The sequence below is a fragment of the Xenopus laevis genome, chromosome 9_10S, assembly GCF_017654675.1.
Source record: "Xenopus laevis strain J_2021 chromosome 9_10S, Xenopus_laevis_v10.1, whole genome shotgun sequence".
In the NCBI taxonomy this organism is placed as follows: domain Eukaryota; kingdom Metazoa; phylum Chordata; class Amphibia; order Anura; family Pipidae; genus Xenopus; species Xenopus laevis.
The window spans coordinates 53,732,228-53,754,206 of NC_054388.1; the positions used below are offsets into that span (position 1 = coordinate 53,732,228).

Consider the following 21,979-nt stretch of genomic DNA (forward strand, 5'->3'; position numbering starts at 1 on the left):
TTGCACTGGGACCGACAAAGATTTTTTGACCTGGCCGATCAATTTTCCGACAGATATCGGCCGAAAAATCGTAAGATGTACGATCGTTCGAATCCCACTAACCGCACAATAATTTCAAAGGATTGGTCGGGCTTCCCTAAAATCGGTCGTTCGGCAAGAAGAATTGTCGCGTCTATGGGGAGCTTCATTTGCAAATCAGAGCCAGAAGAAGATGCAGGCACCAGAGCTATGGTCCACCTTCCCTGCAGCTCAGTGACAGTGTAGATGGTTGCTATCCAAGTAAATGCAGCACCTAAAACCCTCCAAGCCCAGGACAGCGCTCCCCCCTGTCCCACTCTGATAGCCTTTTTTCCTGAAAGGAAGAGAATGACATTCAAGTGCAGTGGCATAAATTGAGCTATAAAAAGAGCCATCCCAGGGCTATAACTATAGCCTTGGATATTATGCTTCTCCAAAAATCATCCAAGCCACTCATAAAGGTATTGACAGAATCAGCCATTTCAACATTATCCAGCAGTGCATTCCATATATAAATGCAGATAAACAAGGATCTTACCCGGTCAGCGATGTGACCCGGTCTCTGAACTTCAAAGAAGTAAATGTTTAGGCGGCACCTCCAGCTGTTAACCCCTTACAGGAACAATAGCGAGTCGGAATAGTTTTAAATAAAAATATTTCTGGTTTATTTAAAATCGCACAAATTTCAAACAGTCACACTTGCGGTTTTACAGCATTCATGCAACATTAACTTTCTTGCCACAGCTGACCTTAGTTTCCACCACAGATCTCAGGGAGGGTTAACTCTTACCATTCCGGACTCCTCCACTGCTTGGTTCGGTAATCCGGTACACCTTAGCACCCCTTTACCCAAGCCTTCCCGTCTCAGTAATCCGGTGCTCGACCAGCACCCCTTTACTGTTCTGACCGGGACCACCAATAGTCCTTCTTCTTGCCACAGGCCTCCTTAACCCTATCCTATGTCTTCCCTATATTCTGGGTCCCTGACTTGTGGGATGTCCACGGAAAACTAATTTCCACTACACTCCTAGCTGGGGCAAGAAACTACCCGTGCTAACTTCCCTATCTCAGACACCTAGTGCTAACTACAAACTGCTATGCTAGGTTTTATCTTTTTTTCCTTCCTGCTGTAGATCTTCTTCAGGACAGAGCTTCCTTCTCTGACAACATCCTCCCATTAAAGACATCAACTCTAGGGTGTGGCCTCCTTTTATACCCTCTAGTTCTCTGGGCTCCATCTGCTGGTGGGGGAATAAATTACACCTTTTTATCCTTGAGCACCATCTGGTGGCATATTACCCAAATAACACTCTCAACAATTTTAACACATACTCACACACATTATTCAATCAACTTTCAACCACAAATCAATTACAACATTTGGTTCACCCTCTTACACATGGGATGAACCCTAAAGGGTTAACCTATTGGGGTATAGAAGAAGTTAAAAATAAATGGAGAGGAGGAGACTTGGTGAAAACAACCCTCCAATGTGAGTAGATGGATATATACCTTAGAAACATTCATCCCCAAAGGATTAACATAGACATTAACTTGAGAGCATTTTTATGAGTGGTTTTAAATGAGATAAAATGTTTTATATGTTCTGATAGATTTTATATATTTATTCTAACTTATCTATACCAACAAATGAGTGATATCAATATGAGATGTATACTAGTGAAGATGTGATCCTTAGTTTCAATTTGGAATGCTTGTAACTTTGAGCTATAATATGATGTTGTAATGGGACAGGTTGCTATGGCGACGCACGCAGTGCCACAAGGGAGGCATGCATGCGCCACTGGGATGACGCGCGAGGCGCCTTAGCGAGGGCATGTTTGAGCCGTCATGGCTACCGTAATAGTGTAAAAAGGGACATGTGCCATAGTGGTTGTGAAGCTTTTGAGGAAGTCGCAAGACGAAACGCATCAGGCTGTGATGTCACCAATGTGCGCCTAAGGACTACATGCTGCGGAAAAACGCTGGCGAAAAAACAGCAGACCACATTGCGAATTGTCCGACTTTGACACCATGGGGACTTTGTTTTAAAACGCCAATACATTGTAAAAATGTGAGTGCAATTCTTTTATATATTTTATTATTAAAGAGGATTTTACACTATTTTGAGCGCATTTCCATAGAATTACTGGGATCCAAGAGGATCTATATCTGAAGGTCTATACAAATTTTAAACGTTTGTAAGTACCCACCTGTAAACCCCTTTAACACCGCTTGGATACATGCTTGCAGTGTTTGGGTAAAAAGGTGATGGTAACAACCATAAAGGTGAAGGATAAAGGACACTGCCCTTACAGAGTGTGTGGTCACCTTAGCACCATTCAAACCAAAGGTTAAGAACATTACACACATTAGTCAATCAGTCATTACTCAATCTGTTCCTTTTGTCTACCCTCAAGCTGTTTTTTAGCGCTGGTCCTCGTTTGTGTTCATATTTTCCGGTTGGTACATCCGAAGGAGAGTGGATATTGGGCACTGGCAGAGGGAGTGAACCGCAGGATCCTAGATCACCCTTTCATTTTTCCTCTGAGGAAGTGTGTAGACATGAAACGCACCAGACCTCAGACACTGTTTTACCTGTAAATCAGATGTGTTAATAAAAACTGTTATTTTCTCCTGTAATTTGGAAAGAAAGCAATTGATCAGTGTGTGTGCATCAGACTAGCTGGCCTATAGTTCTGAGGCTGAGAACAGAATCCCTTTTTGAATAGTGGCAGCAATTCGCTTGTCTCTCTGGACCATGCTAGACCCCAATGAATCCTGAAAAATTGAGTTACAAAGTTTGGCAATAACAGTGCTTAAGTCATTTTGTACCCTAGGATGAAAAGCATCTGGTTCAGGGCCTTTGTTTTTGTTTACATCCTCAAGTCTCTTTTGAATTTCCTCTTTTGTGAACCATGGATCAGTATTACTAGATATTGTATTACTGGAGTTGGGAGTATTAAGAAGAAAACCTCCATTAGTTGGATCCTCAGTTGCGTAGATAGACAAAAAAAATAACAGTTCAGAATCTCTGCTTTAAATTGTTTTACTATTTACATATTTAAAAGAAAATATGGATTATTTTTACTTCTCACTGCAATACCCTTTTTCATCTAAATTTTAGAGTTTCTAATAGCTTTTTTTGTATGATTTATTGATCTCCTTGTACCTGATAAATGTTTCAGCTGTCACAGCTAACTTGAATGCCTTAGAAGCACGTCTTTTATTACCAACCTCAACACCAACATTTCTATCAATCCACAAAGGCTTTGCAACAACGTTCCTTGCGTACAAGGAGAATATACTGGCATGTATATTAGGCAGCATTTTAAAGACTTCCCATTTTTGTTCCGTGTTTAACCATGTGAAAAGAATTTCCCACTTAATATGTTGCAGAGATGCCCTTATACTGTCAAAGTTTGCACGTCTAAAATTTAGTGTTTTAGTTACTCCCTTATAGAGTTACCTCTGCAACAGAATCTCAAAGAAGACCATGTTATGATCACTATTCCCTGAATGCTCATCCACACAAATGCTAGATATAAGTTCAGTATTATTAGTTTATTACAAGGTCCAAAAGAGAGTCATTCCTAGTAGGTTCCTGAACGAGCTGAAATAAAAAAAGTTTTAATTGTTGACCTACAGTTTAATGATTGTGGTCCAGGGCAGATGTGCCAGGAGATGACATATGCTTTTGCAATGATAATTATGGCATCAAAGCCTGTTAGTTCTTGCTAGTTTATATATATGAATATTTGCATTACAAAAGCAATGTTGAAATGAGAGTCATACTTGGAACCCCCTGCTGTTCTGGGTCGATTCAGGAACATCTGGGGCTGTCTGCTTCGAGATCAGTGGAAGAGAGAATTTTGCCTGACATACGGATTCTGTTTCAGTGGCACATGTGCATCTGCTAGATGTGTTCTTAAATAAATTCTTCTAAGAACTGCTTGCTGTGACCATTTTACTCATTTCCATTTCTTGAATTTATAAGACCATTCTTATTCCCCTTATACTGAATTTACAGAAACCCATTTAATAGTCAATACAGTAATTTGGATATCTCATAAAAACATAAAAAATAATGAAACATAAAAATAAGCAACTTGAAATGTAGAGGTGAATTTAAGTAGGTCAGTTACTTTTTGTGTCATCTGTGAGAGCTGTCCAAGTGAAAAAAAATTATAGGAGCAACAAAGTTTCAGATCTGATCAAATGACTTAAAAATCAGAAGACAATGGCACTGTCCAATATTCCAAACATTTTACCCTCAGAAGGTCATGTATTGGGATCCTGAAGTGGTTTCACAAAATGCTACGATAAGCTATACATTTTCAAAAAGGACCTAGCTACACCCCAAATATATAATATATAATACAATTTATTTTTATATACCCTTCACCTGTCTACTGTTTCTGAGAAACTGATACTGACCCAATGCATTCAAACCATAGATGAGACTAAAGCAGCAATTCCTTTTTTAATTATAAAGACTTTCTTTGCACCTTACCTTGCTGATCTTTGAAACAAAGCCACTGTTTTCAAATTCTTTTGCTGAACATACTTCATATTTCTCAAAATATCCAAAAGATGGAAAAGAGTAAAAGCTGGTAGAAAAGGAGCACTTGCTTTATTCAATGAATGATGTAAAATATATAGACTTTACCAGCCCTAGTGGACCTAGATCAGTGGGAATCAGCTATAGTAGCTTGTTGCATCAAGGGAAGTGTTTGTTTTTTTTACTTATTTGGTTTTGGTTCTAGCTGACCAATACATTGATTGCCCAGTCATTTAGCTATAGTTCCAATTATATATATATATATATATATATATATATATATATATATATATATATATATATATATATTTGTCACCAAATAAGTGTTTATCTAATATATTTCCATGATTTACCTTAAAGACTTCAAAGGCCTTCTAAGACTATGCGAGGCAGAAAATATGCATTCTACCCAAATATATTCCTAACTGGCTTTTAGGAGTCCCCCTTGCCAAGCCCATATGCTCTGCCTAGATGCTGTTTTATACAGTAGACTCTCCTTAAATGTGATTTATGATTCTTTTAGCAATGCAGTTGCAACTCTGTACCATACAAAATTGTACTGAAGCATCTTGTAAAAACATAGACAAAACACTGGCACTGTCTGTGGGTCTGCAAAGTAACCTTAAATCATGAGATTCAATCTGTTATCACAGCATCTATCGCACCACACATCCCAGCCAACTGTTAAGCCAAAGACATATATAACATGTTATATCCAGAATTTCCTCACTACTGTCATAAATTATACTTTAGCGCTATAATTTTTTATTAGGACATACAAAACATTTTTAGGAAGCTTTAATGTCTTTCAGCCAAAAATAACAGGTAGTCTGTTGAACTGAAGAAGCTGCTCGGATGAGTAGTGAAACGTCTTCATTGATTACTCAGCAAGTCCAGTTGTTTTAAGATTTACCTATACTAGATATACCATGAGCTGGATGAATGAAAATCTTCATAGTCAACAGGTAGTCTGGCAGCCCCCATTAAGGTATGAACCCATTATGGTACTAAAGGACATTCAGAAAGTCATAAACCAGGATATATGAAAGGCAGTTCTCACAGAATTCACTGGTTAATATGAGACACTCTGGCACCTTCAGATGCAACAGACATAAATGAAGCATCTGACACACTCATTTTCCATTAAAACAAATGCTTTGCAGTATGCAAATTATCATCTTTAAAAAGGAACTGGAATATTTTGGAAAAGTACAATGGTCGTCAGTTTAAGGACTGCTTTTGTGGGTGAAATAAATACAGAGGCATACATATTATTAATTACAATTAATTAATTAAATACTTATTATTATAACATATTATTATTAAATACATATTAGTAATGATAATATCAGTTAAAAGCTGGGTTAAAATGTAGGTGCTTGGTGCCAGAACCAGAACAACCAGAAGCTTTTATGCTCTGGTTGCACCTGAGCCACACCCTGACCATGCGGTGACCGTGCAGTGACCATGCTTATAACCATACTCATGGCCACAAACCCCAGCCGTATAGTGATGGGTGAATGCATAGTAACATAGTAACATAGTAAGTAAGGTTGAAAAAAGAAACATGTCCATCGAGTTCAACCTTTTTTTTTTTTTTTTTATTAACTACCTATCTGCCAGTTGATCCAGAGGAAGGCAAAAAACCCATCTGAAGCCTCTCCAATTTGCCTTAGAGGGGGGAAAATTCCTTCCTGACTCCAAAATGGCAATCTGTGGTGTTTGTTTCGCTATAAAAATTAGCGCATTTAACCCCAAAATTCGCAAAATTACGTAAAATGCGTGAAACGCATTGAAGTCAATGGGCGTCAGAAATTAGACGTGCGTCAATTTTGCCATGAGCAACAATTTTACTATGTGCGACTAGTTTGTCCAAATGCATGAAAGTCAATGGACGTCTGAATTATTTTGACGGACGACAATTTTTATGCGCACCAATATTTTTGACGCAGCAGGTTTTTCGCAGGCAGATTTTTGCCACAGTTTTGAAAATTCAAAAACGCTAAATTTATTTGCCCATCACTACACCCCTACTCCCTATTTTGCGATGACTCTGCTTATCTCTGACAGTGGACGTAAGCTTATTTTAGGTATATTTATTGCTGATGTATCCATGTTTGTTGACATGTCTGTATCTAATATCTAATAAACTGTGCGGACAACAAAGCTTCTGGCTTTTGGATACAGCGTTCTCCTCATTAGAACAATGCATATTTTATAAGTATAGTATTTTAATGTCCAATCAAATTGGTTTAAAGCAGGGAGAAAGAATTCAGGCTGCTGATATATTCCTGCAGAGAAGCAGTTAGTAGACAGTTTTAATATAATAAACAAAAAGGAAGGTATGTCATCAGTGATGGGCGGATTTGTCCAGTTTTGCTGAAAAATTCGCGAATTTCCCGTGAAATTCTTGAAACAGTGAAAAATTTGTGTCTCATTTTGGACGTCGGCGTCTGTTTTTAGATGAATTTTAGCCAGTGAATTTTCACGGCAGTTTCGCAAATTTATTCCCCAGTCGGTGAAACGCGGGAATTCGCCGCAAATTTGTGCCTGGCGAATAAATTCACCCATCACTATATGTTATCATTCTTATGGTAAGAAGACTGATAAACAGCTAGAGCCACAAAGCCTAAGCAGTCGCCCAATTTAATAACCCCATAAAGTATATGTTTATAAATCATGTGTACTAAGGCACTGCTGACCAGAATACATTGAATCGCATATTTCAGATACATGACTGGAATACACTGAGGAGTTTGACTGAATATCATTTGTATGAATGCTCCTCTGTACAGATTGCTGTGCGTTAGTTTAACTGCAAGAAAGCAGGCTAGGGGATTGTGCCTAAACATGTGACAATTCATCCTAAATTAGAAAAATATATTATAGTTATACGTTTATCATAAAGTTAAATTGAGTATTCATACAGTGTGATTGGATGAGTTGCCCCTTCTAACAAGGGTGTGTTACTGTAATTTGAACAACAAGACAAATTTCAAATCTGGGTGATCTATTCTTTATCATTCTGACCCAATCCCATGAACAGGCTTAAACACTACACAATACGGACCATTTATGACCCCCAAGTGCACGTTTTATACAGTGCAGCATTTTCCCCATAATTCCATCATCATTATATCCATGATGGGGAAATGCACTCAAGCCCAGACTGGCAATCTTTGGTTTCTGGCAAATTCCTAGAGGGGCTGCTGTAAGATGCCATAGAAAGCGACTATTAAGTGGGCTGGTGGGGGCTGTTTGGGCCTCTGTGTACTAGGAATGCCAGGGCCTATTTTGTATCCCAGTCCAGCCCTGGATGCGCTTGACCGATTGCAATTGAAAACACAAATCGGACGTGTTGGATTGAATAGGGTAACTTTCATTTTTGTGCGCCTATAAATAATTTGCATGGACTGGGTATGGACACAAGTATAGAAGTGAAAGGATGTAATGTCCCGTACAAGTATAGGACAAGAATGGAATTTTTTGTAATCAAGGACTGTGGCAAACTTGGGAGACCGCAACTGTACTTGCAATTGTGAATGACCTCTAGGGAGGAGTGCTACACTAGGGCTGGAAATCGGCAAGGAATCAGATGCCAGAATTACATGAAATACATTTAATTGCATTTGGACTGGTTGGGGGAAAATTGGGGGTGTGGTCAGGGGAGGAGTGAATGTGACAACCCTTTAGATCAGGGATGGTAGCTCTGCAGTCTCTTTAATGCACATAGTAGTCTATAATGACGCCTTCACATAAAAAATAAATATTGTAGTCCTAAAGAAAAAAATTGGGAACATTTCTCAACCCCCTTTCACTTTTTGTTTAACCAAAAAAAAAAACCTATTTATTTTTATACTTTTTTTGCCTGTCAAAATTTTCATTTTCCATCTTTCAGGCATTTATGATAATTGGTAAAAAAAACTTTTAAACAAACTGCTAGTGAAATTCAAAACTACTTTCAAAAAATGTATTTTTTATTTTTTTAGGAATGCCTGTTTTACATTACTTGATACTTTTAGTTCAAAATTACTGTCTTGCCATTTTTAAGCTGAAAAAAGCACACGTTTAGGCATTAACAATTGAACTTAATAAGAGCTACAGATGGAGATTTTCTGTGTGCCATCAGCTTTAGGAAATAAATTGTTTATTTACCTGCATTTTACTGCCACAAAGGTTAATGTCATCTCAAACTGTACAAATGTTAAATAAGCAAATTAAAAGCGGAAATCAATTCTCAACACTAACTATGCTGACTGTTCCACTGGCTGATTTTCTCTGTTTTTTCTGCTTAATGACGTTAGATGGTAACCATTTGTCATTTTGTCATCTAATATAGTTGATGATTATCTAGGTACTAGTTAGTTGTCTGAGGCCCAGCATAGAGAAACCCAGGGTTGCAACTTTCTACTCTACCACTATGGCCGGTATGTATTAAAGACATTTCCATAATAATAAAACATGCAAAAATAAGTATGAAAAATTGCAATATAGGAAAAAAAGTTCACATTGCAAATTTTTTTATTTCTTTTTTTACAATTCCCCTATATATGCTGGATCCTGAAAATTATAATAATTATCTTGACAAATTTCATGTTTAAAAATGTTTAGGTGGACTTGACAAAATTTGCATTTCTGTGTATAAAACATTTTTTTCTCTGTGATTGCATTTTTGATGTTTCTATCAAAATTCTCGAATGGGTTAATTTTGATTGATCGATTCTAGTTCGATCAGTTCTAATCAAATTTTTGCTGGGGCAAAACATGATCAGAAAAAAAACCCTCAAAATTGAATGTTGAAAATATACTGTTGACTTCTATAACTAGTCAGGCAGATATACATGGCAAAATTTCCATTTTATAAATCTTTTATCTTGATTTTTTTGAAAGCTTAATAAACCTGCCACAGGGAGACAGATTTATCAAATTCAATTTTTTTCTAGTTTATGAAAACCTATAAATCTCAAATGTGATGTAATATGAAAAACAAATCTATACCCTGTATTTTAATTTTTTTAATTAATCTTGAAAACTGTAATTGAAAAAAAAGAGCTTGAATTTGGAAACTACAAGTCCTATTGACTTCTACATTAGAACATGTTCATATTTGAGTTATTTGCTCAGTAGCTTGTCTGATAGCAGTTGTATTGTGCAGTGCTGGTTCTTTTCGAAGACATAGAATGAGGCACCAAAGATGGCTGCCTACAAACTAATATTACAAAAGATACAGTTATTGGTTCAAGAAAAAAAATTGAATAAATGATTTGCAATGTACACAGTAGAAATACAAACTATACCATAAAATCATGACAAAATCCCTTTCATACATTTTGAATATTCATGTTTTCTGAAACTTGAATTTGAAACTTGGCACAACATAAAAACTGTAGTAAAACGTTTAATTCAAATATTGATAAATATTGATAAAATTGCCCCAAAGTGTGTAATTTGCCAAAAAATCATATATAATATAGGTTGCATAGATTTGTTAATAAATATTTTAATATATTCCTGGAAAAGTTATTAATTTGAAGCTGACATGGTAGAATCTGTTTCTTCATACTTGTGTAGGTCCCTCAGTTGTTTTTTTTTTTGGAAACCAACAGAAGTTTTGTAGATAGATACATTTCTTTGTTTGGTGTACTTTCTTCTTTGGTGATCCAAGTGGCGAACAAAATCTGTCTAATCCAGTTATTTGGATCAGATCAGCGATTAACATAAGATCATATGGGGGGCATGAATACATCCATTATAAGCAGATTTCATAAACACCCCCATACATTGCTTCCCTTACTGGATCTAGCTGAGCCTCAAAAACATGTCACTTTAGTCTGTAGGGCATTGGTCCCCAAATTTTATTTTTACCCGTGAGCCACATTCAGATGTAAAAAGAGTTTGGGGAGCAACACAAGCATGAAAAAAGTTCCTGGAAGTGCCAAATAAGGGCTATAATTAGCTATTTGTTAGCTCCTATATCAAGCCAGAATTAAATAATGAGCACCTGTTTTGAGGCCACTGGAAGCAACATCCAAGGGGTTGGTGAGCAACATGTTGCTCGCAAGCCAGTGGTTGGGGATCACTGCTGTAGGGCAACAAAAGAGCAAACATTAGAAAAAAAAATAGTGATTTACTAATCTGTCCCATTTTGCCGAAAAATTCGCAAAACTGCAACAAAATTTGGGAAATGTTGAAAAATGCACATTGAAGTCAAGGGGTGTCAATTGTTTTTTACAAGAGCAACAATTTTTTCTCACTCCAAATGCATTAAAGTCGATTTTTCGACGTTTTTTAAGATGTTTTTTCTTATGGCTACTTTTTTGTCTTGGCGACAATTTCGTCTCTGCGACTTTTTTGTCACAGTGACTTTTTCATCCAAATGCATTTAAGTCGATGGGTGTTCTTTCTTATGGCGAATTCTGTCTCTGCGACTGTTTTGTCTCTGCGTCTTTTTTGTCCAAATTCATTAAAGTCAATGGCGACTTTTTTGTCTCAGCTATAATTTTGTCTTGGCGACTTTTTTGTCGCAGGTAGCGAAGTTCGGAATTTCCATGCCGGATGAAAAATTTTGCTCATCACTAGGCTTGGGCGAATTTGACACGCTTCGTTTCACCAAAAATTCTCCCATTAAAGTCTGTCAAGGGTGACAGAATTTTTTTGTTGAGCGTCATTTTTTTTTTTTGATGCGATACAAGTCTATGGGCGTCATTTCCATGGCGAAACAAGGTGAAAAAATTCCCTACTCATCACTAGAAAAAAACTATTAATGCAGGCCAACAATCCCAGTAGTTTTTTTTTATTGAAAATAAACACCTTAGAGTCGTATAATTAAGTGGCTTCCCTCATGCTAATGTTACAAAGCCCATCTAACAAGCTCAACAGGCTCCCTTTCTATAAGTCTGTGGGGGTTGGTGCTGGCACCACAGGGGCAAGTGTCTTCAAATTCCTTTTCTTGCAGAAACCGCATTTCCCAGGGAAGGTTTAAAAGCAGAATTATAAAACAATGATAATATTCCTCCAAGGACAAAGAGTGCATTATAACCGTTCTTGTTATATGGCCAATTGAATTATCCGCTGTGTTTATCTCTTTTCTAAATCAAGGCTAAATGTATCTCGCTGTTACACAATGCTTCACACTGCCGGCTGTAATGGGCAACCTATTTCTTTACTTTATTCATTACACCCAGCCCAAGCATAATAGTGAACCTGGATTAGAAGGACACGGATAGATTGTGCCAGCTGCAGGACATGGTTAGAATCTTTCTGATGGAGAAAGGTTATAAATCCATCTTCCAAGCGATATGTTTTCTTGGGGGAAGCTGGGAAGAATTTATTGGCAATAATGTATATAGCACACTTTATTGTTCCAGTGTGTGACTTTGATTCCTAGAATACAAACAGAATTGCCTAGTAACCCTTTCCTTGCTGCAACTTCAATATACCCGCATGCTATTCACAGATATTCCTGTGGGACTTGATGATTGGATAGGTGATGACTGAGGCATAAATCACCCTCTGCTGTCAAATATAAGGATATTAAAAGTCACGAGAAGATGCATTATAATAGAAATACACAAGATCACAGACTGAAGACTGAATACAGTTGTTGAAACCTTTGGGAACTGTTATTATAATATTTTAGAGAAGGGGTTACTATATAGGGCTCATTTACCAATTAATGCAAAGTGTGCTAATTAGATGCAAATCATTTACAATACAACTTCTACCCAAGAATGACATTGATGTCATTGATGTTATAGCTCAGATTTTTAATATGATTTAATATTTAATATAAATATAATATATATATTTACTATATTTAATATTTTAATATGTCCCAAGGTCCCTACTGGCACCAGAGCATTGAGAACTGGGTGTCAGAAATCAAACAACTGTCAAAATCTTCTGCATGTCCAGTCCCTATTGCTCTAGGTGTTGGTAGGAGCCTATGAACAAGTGCAAAGATGCCTGAATGCTGCTTTGTGTCACCCTAGGCTCAGGCCTTTGTGGCCTTCCCACAACAACATCAGGCAGGTCATTCCACAAACTCACTGCCCTCACTGTGTAGAACCACCTATGTTGCTTCAAATGAAAGTTTTTTTCCTCTAGTCTGAAGGGGGTCCTCTGGTACGGCGATCCACTTTATGGGTAAAAAGATCCCCTGTTATTTGTCTATAATGTCCTCTCATATACTTGTAAAGTGTAATCATGTGCAATTAACCAGTTTATTTGCACTCATCTCTGCACTCTCTCCAGGTCATTTATATCCCTTTTAAAGAACTGGAGCCCAAACCTGCACTGCATACTCCAGGTGGGGACTTACCAGGAACCTATAAAGAGGCAACATTATGTTTTTATACCTTGAGTTTATGCCCTTTTTTATGCAAGACAGAACTTTATTTGCTTTAGTAGCCACAGAATGGCACTGTCCAGAATTAGACAACCTGTTATCTACAAAAAAATCCTAGATTCTTATCAGTTATGGAAACTCCCAACACACTGCCATTAAGGGGCATATTTATCAAGGGTCATATTTCGAATTAAAAAATTCGAATTCAAAAAGTCCAACCGAAATTAAGTTGAAGTTTTTTTTTTGTTTGGTCAAATAGGTCTGTATTCGGCCTAATTCGAATTGTATGAATTGAAGGAATATCGCATTTGATCGAATTCGATTTGGAGTTTTTCCCTAAAAAACGTTGATTTTTCAAAGTCCACCAATTGACTCCAAATGGGTTCTAGGAGATCCACCATAGGCTAAAACAGCAATTTGGCAGGTTTTAGATGGTGAATGGTAGAAGTCAAATTTTTAAAGAAACAGTACATGATAAATTTTGATATTCAATTTTTTTAATTTTTTTCAAATTAATATTCAAATTACTATTCCCTAGTCGAAATATACAAAAAAAATAGCATGAAATTTGAATTTTTTTCATCCTAAAATTCACCTCGACCTTTGATAAATCTGCCCCTAAGTGTATAACTTGCATTTATATTATTTTTGACAATGTGCATAACCTTGCATTTATCAGCATTGAACCTCATTTTCAGTTTGCTGCCTAGTTTTCAAATTTAGTCAAATGACTCTGCAAAGTGTCAGCATCCTGCATGGAACCTATAGTTCTGCACAATTTAGTATCATCTGCAAAAATAGAAACAGTACTTTCAATGCCCACCTCCAGGTCATTAATAAACAAGTTGAAAGTTGAAAAGGACCAAGTACAGAGCCCTGTGGTATTCCACAACAACACTGGTCAATTTAGAAAATGATCTATTACACATAAAACCATGCACAAACAGGTTCTAACTGAGAATTAAAATAGGCCCTGGCATTTCAGGTACACAGAGGCCCAATCAGCCCACATCAGCCCACCAGCCCACTAAATACTGACTTTCAATGGCCCCTCTGGCATTTGCCAGAACTCACAGATTGCCAGTCCGGGCCTGATTTGCAATAAAGTCCAGTATCTTACTTATCCCTTAATACCCCTTCGAAAAGCTTTCCTACCACTGATCTCAGACTAACCGGCCTATAATATTGAGGCTGAGAACAGGATCCCTTTTTGAATAGAGGCACCACATTAGCAATTTACCAGTCTCTCTGCACTATGCCAGACCTCAAAGTATCCTGGAAAATTAAGTAAAGAACCTTGGCAATCACAGAACTAAGCTCGCTAAGAACCCAGGGATGAGTACCATTTGGTCCTGGACCTTTGTTTACCTTAACATGTTCTAGTCTCTTTTAAATCTCCTTGTGTGTGATCCATGCAACATTACCTGTATTACTAGAATTGGGACTAAGAAGGAAACCTTTATTAATTGGTTCCTCATTTGTGTAGACAGAAGAAAAATAACAGTTCAGAATATCTGCTTTTTTTCTATTCTCATCAACCAGCTGACCCCCTCTGATATTAAGGGTCCCACTCCTTCCTGCTTCTTTTTTTTACTATTTACATATTTAAAAAATAATTTAGCTTTTTTGCATGAGTTATTGGCTTCCTTCTACCTGATAAAGTTGTAATTTTTGCTTATGTTACATGTGTTGTGTGACTTGCTTATTATTACATTTTAGCACTCGTTTAAGAAACACAAGCTCTAAACATTAAAATGGCTGCAAAATTGAGCCTTTATGTTATTCACAAAGATACTTGCATCCATACATGATTAAGGCATTTTAAACTCGGAAATTGCATATACATTTCACAACTTTGTAAGTCTCCCCTATGCTACAACTGTTCCTCATAGGAAAAATCTCCCATGTTGATAATGTCTTACAAATATGGTGCCCATACAGCTCCTTAGATAGATTCTGGTAATGCTTTTAAGAGTGACTTGCATGATTTCTTGGACAGATCCAAGGCTATAGTTAGTATAGATATGGGTGTTTATAGTTTATGTAAGTGTATAGAGGGAGTGTGTGTATGTATGGATACTGGGTTTCATTTGGAAACTACCGTGTATACTACTCGAGTATAAGCCGAGTTTTTCAGCATCAAAAATGTGCTGAAAAAGTCTACCTCGGCTTATACTCGAGTCAGCGGGCAGTAGCTGAGATTGCAGTCACTTTTAATCATTCCTATACCAACAGTTCGCTTGGGGAGAGACTGAAATATCACACAGCGCCCTCTGTTGGTTATATGAAAGAATAACAGTGACTGCAATATCACACAGCACCCTCTGTTGGTTATATGAAAGAATAACAGTGCGCCCTCTGTTGGTTATAAGAAAGAATAACAGTCACTGCAATATCACAGAGCGCCATCTGTTGGTTATATGAAAGAATAACAGTGACTGCAATATCACACAGCGCCCTCTGTTGGTTATATGAAAGAATAACAGTGACTGCAATATCACACAGTGCCCTCTGTTGGTTATATGAAGGATTAACAGTGATGGCAATATCACACAGCATTCCTATACCAACAGTTCGCTTGGGGAGAGACTGAAATATCACACAGCGCCCTCTGTTGGTTATATGAAAGAATAACAGTGACTGCAATATCACACAGCACCCTCTGTTGGTTATATGAAAGAATAACAGTGCGCCCTCTGTTGGTTATAAGAAAGAATAACAGTCACTGCAATATCACAGAGCGCCATCTGTTGGTTATATGAAAGAATAACAGTGACTGCAATATCACACAGCGCCCTCTGTTGGTTATATGAAAGAATAACAGTGACTGCAATATCACACAGTGCCCTCTGTTGGTTATATGAAGGATTAACAGTGATGGCAATATCACACAGCGCCCTCTGTTGGTTATACGAAAGATTAACAGTGATGGCAATATCACACAGCACCCTCTGTTGGTTATCCGAAAGATTAACAGTGATGCCAATATCACACAGTACCCTCTGCACATGGTAGTGGGACAGTGGGACAATGCACACAGTAATCCATTTGGCAATTCTCTGTCACCATCAACTTTGCAAAGAAGTCCGGTTGATCGCTGGGGGGGTCGCTTTGGCGGAATGTGCGCTGCTGGGAGACAGGGCTGTAGTTATGTCTAGGCTTATACTCGAGTCAAGTTTTCCCAGTTTTCGTAGGTAAAATTAGGTACCTCTGCTTATACTCTGGTCGGCTTATACTCGAGTATATACGGTATATATGATTATGGACCAATGTATGCAGCCTTATTGGCACCAGGACAGTCCTACTACTTTGCTGGCTGTGATGTTATTCATTTAAGGAAACATTTGTCACAAATCTGAAACATTTTGGGCTGATGCCACAGTGTTTTCCTTATCTGCTAAAAAAAAAGGAAGAAATGATAATTATCAGAGCAAGAATGAGAAGCCATTTCCATCTAAATTAGTAGCATTCAGCCTTCTGCCATTTATGGCACTCAAATTCAGCAAGGTTGCATTGTAATGATCTGTATTTTAAGCGGCACTATAATTTACACGGTATTATTTATACATACACGGAATGTTAATCAATGCATGGAGACCATGCTGGTATCCTGGTGGTTATCCCTACAACTTGTGAGTTATTCCATCGGTGGAATTAGCAGAGGCGCTTTATATCTTTCAGTAAAATAATCTGTACCCATGATATACAGATTTCTGCTATTTTAAAGCGATGACACTGATTTCCAGAAAGGGATACCTCGAATGCCAAATACTCAGCAAAAGATTTGGCTGAATACCAAAAACAAATCATTTGTGATCACAAAAACAAATTGATCCAGTTTATTCAAGAAAAATAATAAATTGTCCCTTCTGGATTCAGCCAAATGCAGTCAAATATTGCTGAGATGTACCGAATCTTGATATGTATGCCTCTCTCATTTAAAGTAGTGCATTTGTCCTTGGCCTCTAGCATCCTGGAAGCATCCTGGAGGGGAACAAAATGTCAATAAAAGTGTAAAGGATGTTTACTGTACTGTGCGTGTGATATTTCTTGTTCTTAATTTGAGGATGTCCAACATGCATACTTTCAGTGTTTTTTTTTTTTTTAACAAAATCTTTTTTATTGTTTTAAACATAATACACAGCATATTGCAGTTGTTAAACAGGTAATGAAGCAATTAATTACCATAATGTCACAGAAATAATATTACCAGTATCAATACATAAAAACGTTATTATAACATTGCAATACAATAAGTTTGTCCAAAGCCTTCCTTTTTACTGTTTCCTATTATCTACGATAAGAATCTATGCTCTTTACTATAACTACGTTGTATTATGATGTGTCCTTTTCCCCATCGTGTTCAACCAGAACTTTCAGTGGTTTTTAATTTATCATTCCCAGCAACCTCTAAAAGCCAAAGGTTGACTCAAATCAGCTTTATTATGCCTCAAATTGACAAATGTTCCTATTACAGTGATATTGACATGATCCAGCTGGTAACAGCAATGTGTTACGCTTTCTGATACTAAACAATTAGCAGTCCTGTCCTGACGGTCCTGTTTAGAACAGTATGTCTTCTTCCATTGCTGCTGAACCTGTGACATTGGACATGGAGGTGGAAGAAGGACCTGATAGACAAAAGACACAGTCTACATAAATGCATCAACCTGCTGAGTCTTTTTCTGGTCCCAAAGCCCAATGTCACAGCACCAGAGCAATGGAAGGTGGCATATTGAAGCCCATACACAGTAAATAATGGGGAACTGGAGGGGGACAAAGGTTTAGATTTTAACATTTAACCCAAAGTCTTGAAACAAATTACTGGAAAATGACTCAGAGCACTCTTGTTTAAACTTTTTCAATTTGCATTAAATATTGTTTTCTAGTTTGGTCAGTTCTAAGCACAGCAGCATCACAAGACTTTCCCTTAATCGATAACTTAATTTTCTGTTGAATGTGGGCAATCAACTGAACTTAGCAGCAGGTGGTGCAGTTTTATTGTAATAGCAGTGTAAAAATGGCTAATGCTAGAAAACTAGAAAAAGAATCAATGTAAAGTGCAAGGGTTTGCTGAGAGATTTACATTTATTTGTTTGGAGGGCTGACATTCTTTTAAATGTGAAGCTAAGTGAAGTAAACAGCTGGGACTTTTTAGTGTCATTTTAAAATGAGATATTCCCAGAACCCCCACAGTAGTAATGCGCATGACAGGAATAGAATGTGATGTGCCTCAATAAAAGTTGAAATGTTTCTATTAGATTAAACCAATGCTAAATTAGTCTTTCAAATAATTGGCAGTATAATAGAGTATTTTTAAGAAGGCAGGGACAGTTTCCAAAGGAATTCAGATCATCGGGTGCAGGAGAGAGACATGAGCAGTCAGCATGGAGACAGAAAATGTCAGCTCTAGGAGACAAACAGGGAGAATGGAAAGGTGTAAGAGCAGAGAATGCAGATAAAAACATTGGGAGGAAATGGAAGCAAATTACAAGTCAGAATCAGTTAGTAGTTAATACTCAAATAAAAGAAGAATTGTTTAGAGAAAGCTAATTTCATTAGAATTGTCTGCACTGCTACCATTAATACTGGGTTTTCAAAGGCAACCAAGAGCTGAAGTTTTTATATTTATTCCTTGATAATAGTGCAGGACACTAGATGAACATAAGGGACTGTTTGGGGGAAAGACCTCCTCATATGCCCTGTAACCTAATGACTTGAAAGCAGTAGTGTAACGATAGAGGAAGCAGACCCCCACTGTTGCAGGGGGGCCCAAACCACGGGGTCTGCTTCCTCTATAGTTAAGAAATTGAGGTGCTCCCACATTTAAATATGTTGTCTGATTCACATAGTAACAGAGCGATGGCTAATTAGGTAGTATTAACATGGCACTTGTGAGAGGGTTTCCTTATATCTAAGTTTGTAAATTGTTTACTGATGCAGTATTTGTATGTGGGTATAAAGCTGAAGCCTGTAACAAGTCATATGTTTGAAGGTGCAAAGCTCGGAAAAGATTTAAACCAAGATCCTCCTAGTCACTGGCTACTAGCCACTGGCAAGGAGGGCAGCCAACTGCTTCCTGGTAAATCTGAACCTTTCACTTGACTTGCACATTACATACCTGCAGCCTTATTGGTTATTTAGTGAGAGCCACTAAGAGCTCTGTGTGCTCTACTAAACACTTATCCTACATCTGTGCTCTACTAAACACTTATCCTACATCTGTGCTCTACTAAACACTTATCCTACATCTGTGCTCTACTAAACACTTATCGAGATGAAATTAACAACAACAGAGTTTACATGTAGTGAAGATTGTCAGTAGCGACAGCAGAGCAGCTCTATTGCATAGATTTTTGGCAGCAAAAATATCTGCTATGGGATTGGCTCCTTAGGGTGCTTGCTCACATTAGTCTTTGGAACTTTAAAATTGCTTTGATCAGCCAACTTAGATGTGATCTGGTCTAGTCTGATCTTTTTTTTTCATTTTATTTCTCAGTAAAATTGCAAGAAAACTATTAATTGCACAATTAATGTCACACCCCATTTTTTCTGAAAAGAAACATTCAAAAGTTCAGTTTAGTAAGTATTTTTCCAATCATTTCCAATCAGAGCTTCTAATTCTACAAAATTGGGCAGTTAAGAAAATTGGGCAGTTTAGAATGCCAGATCTCACCCCTGGTGCCGGAACAGTTGTTAGAGGCCAATTATAGGAGACACAGGTGACCAATGATTAGAGTAACTAGTAAATGAGTTAGCAATTTAGCAGCAATCAGCACTGCCTCTATAACATGTGGCTTAGCAAACACATGACCCTTGATTCAAACAGTTTACAGTTTAGCCTTTTTTTGCCCATAGCAAGAATTACTCTTGATCACCACATAGGTACATAGGCAGTAAGTGTCGCTTCATGGAATTACATATTATGGACGTCATCAGTTTATCAAGAAACAGGAGTCAATTCTTACCTTTATATGATCATAAAGCATGGTGCAAAGTGTTGAAAGGTAATAGTAAATACATGAACATTCAATCCATTTAATGCCAATTTATATGAAGAGGGCACATTTGCAGAAGCAGACCCAACAAACAGAGTGTTACAGCACATCATGGTGAACCATGATGCTGAGCCTGAGGTATGACAACTAAGCCACAGGTTAAATAATGGAGGCTGTTGATAAAAGTGTAGGTTGGTATAGTTGATGAAGAGGTAATGTAAATCAGGAACAAGCAGTTAAAAAAAAGAGTGCTACATTTTGACTGGTTGTTGAAAGCCTGGTGATGAATGGTTGACTGCTTCACCACTAGAGAAGACCACAACCACAATAATGACCATCCAATGACTCCTTTAGACAGTGCTTGCCATACAATCACACGTCCTTAGGATCAGGGTCACACTGGTTTATTTATTACACTTATAATGGCTCTTCCTTGAAGCTCATTCTTGTCATGGCAACGACCATGACACTTGGTTGTATTACCTGCCCTACTATATCATCTCTGGGATGGCCTGCATGTGAGTGTTGTGTACTCTAGCCAGGGATAGGAAACTTTTGACACTGCAGCTGAATTACAACTCAAAGAATCTCCATAGCCAATGTGATGTTGAGAGGCAAAGGGATTATTTGATCTTCTACAAGCAGTAACAGGGCTGTCTTGCACTGAATTACATTTAGCCTAAAATGTGAAGGGATTTGTTTAGAAGCCTTGCATGTTAATATAAGGCTTTAGCTGCTCGGTCTCTGCGGCTCTCTTGGGCTGTAGGTCAGTTGGCAGACCTTCTAATGCTTCTTATCCAGGTTTGTCTGTGTTATCATTTTTAGCTTGTAAAACCTTATTCTCGCATAACTCAAATTATACATTCCAAAGCTTTGATTTTATTCATTAGGAAATTTATTGCATGTGATAAAGAGCCAAGGAATATATCATCCTTGAATCTTTCAATAAAATACATCCTGAGGGACATTTATCATCCATTCCTTCCTTTTATATGTCCACTTACCAGAGCCTCATCCCTCCATTGCTTCAAATAAAGAGAAGGGTTATATGCCTTTACCATCTGTACTAATACTGTTTTATTTCGCTCAATTAGTCGGCATCTGCCTGATTCTTGCCCAGGAGATCTAAAACTTTTGTTTTTATTGTATATTTTTCCTCTTCATCCTTTGTTTCTTTGGTGCCCTCCCTCGTACCCCTCTCTTCTTTACACTCTGAATGCCATCACAGCTAAATACTTGTGCTGATTAGCAGGATGTGTCTGCTGCTGTGTAAGATCAATGTTCCGAATGTACTATGGAAAACAGATCAATGGCTGTTCAGGAAGGGCTGTGGTGCTGAGCGAACATTGATTGTGACTTCAATCTGCAGCCAGAAGATATTGGGTTTGGGATTGACCACTTACATGTCTAAATACAAATGCAAATGCAAAATACAACTTTTCTCATGTGACTTCTGCTGAAAGCAATGTAAAATATCGGCGCCAAATCTGGTATTCTCATGGCGTAAAATCACACACATCATGATAAATTCGCCATTTATTTTACACATCTTTTTACATCATTTTTTCAGAGAATTTAATTTTACACAACATAATAAATATGCCCCTAGGTATAGTTTTATCTGTTCCCCTCTCCATATCTATGAAACTCCATGGTGGTACATGCCACACAACTGTCTTTAGAGTTAACATATTAAGATAAATTTGCAAATTTACCGCAAAATTTGCAAAACTGCGAAAAAATTTTGTCAATTGCCGGTAAAATAATTTCGACGCGCATCAATTTTGACGCCCACGACTATTTTTATATGCGCGCCTATTTTGTCCAAATGCATTAAATTTAATGGCAGGTAGATTTTTCACAAGCTAATTTTCACCGCAGTTTCGCGAACTTATTCACTGGCATCGAAATGCCGAAATTCACCGTGAATTCGCACCTGGTGAATTTATTTGCCCATCACTAATTAAGATGCATTTGTGATTGTGACTCCCTCTCTCCCTCTCTCTTGATGTAGCACACCATATTGCGTTTCACCTCTACATTTGGCTTTGTGAA

At 37.6% G+C, this 21,979-nt stretch overlaps 1 pseudogene; it reads right to left on the bottom strand.

Moving 5' to 3' along the window:
* Positions 1 to 20,985, bottom strand: part of LOC108702256 — a 119,631-nt pseudogene extending 98,646 nt beyond the window's left edge.
* Positions 20,986 to 21,979: the final 994 nt, after the last annotated feature.